Below are 857 nucleotides of genomic sequence, written 5' to 3'. Positions count from 1 at the left end.
CGTTAAGTAGAAGTTGGTCAACAGTATGAACTTCTAAGTCCAGTGTCGAGTTTGTGTAATATCGTGGTTTGATTTGATGACTGGTCAAAAGCGTATTATGCTTATCTAAATAATAAGAAATGGACCCAATTTCTCTCATTATCTCGTTGAGTTTTCTTATGTTTCAATATTATCAATTATTATACCTTGACAGTCCAGGTCACAGTGAAGGTCGTTATCGTCCAAATGGAGTTATAACTCTGTGGTTGAATTAAGGACAATTTTCTAAAATAGCAAGAATGGCGGGAGAAGTTTTTTTTTTAAACGCACCTGTTTTTATCCTCAGTTAATTTCGTTGGTTTGAATGTTAGGCCTTGTTTTGTTTCTCGGATTTGTAGTGCACACTGGAGGGATTTATAAATTTTGACAATAAAGTTAGAAAGAAAAAAATGTTTACTTTCCAGATAATAATAATAATGATGACGATAAACCATATATTTCATCCAACGTTTCGCCATTGCGGCTTCATCAGGGTAAGTAATACAAGAAACGTTGGATGAAAGTTTTTTTTCTTCTAATTTTATAAGACGTATCGAATATTTTCTTCATGAGTTTTGGATTCTGAAGACCTGATGACTGATGATAAGAGGTATTATTTTAGATTTCAGTGTTCGTCATCCTTTTGACTGTGCATCCAGATCATCTTGCAAATTGTGGCCCGGCATGGCCAGGTGGTTAGGGCGCTCGACTTGCAATCTGAGGGTCGCGGGTTGGAATCCCCGTCACACCAAATATGCTCGCCCTTTCAGCCGTGGGACCGTTATAATGTGACGGTCAATCCCACTATTCGTTGGTAAAAGAGTAGCCCAAGAGTTGGC

This window comes from Limulus polyphemus, unplaced genomic scaffold, assembly GCF_000517525.1.
Source record: "Limulus polyphemus unplaced genomic scaffold, Limulus_polyphemus-2.1.2 Scaffold14222, whole genome shotgun sequence".
Taxonomy (NCBI): domain Eukaryota; kingdom Metazoa; phylum Arthropoda; class Merostomata; order Xiphosura; family Limulidae; genus Limulus; species Limulus polyphemus.
Note: the sequence above shows the minus strand (reverse complement) of the source record.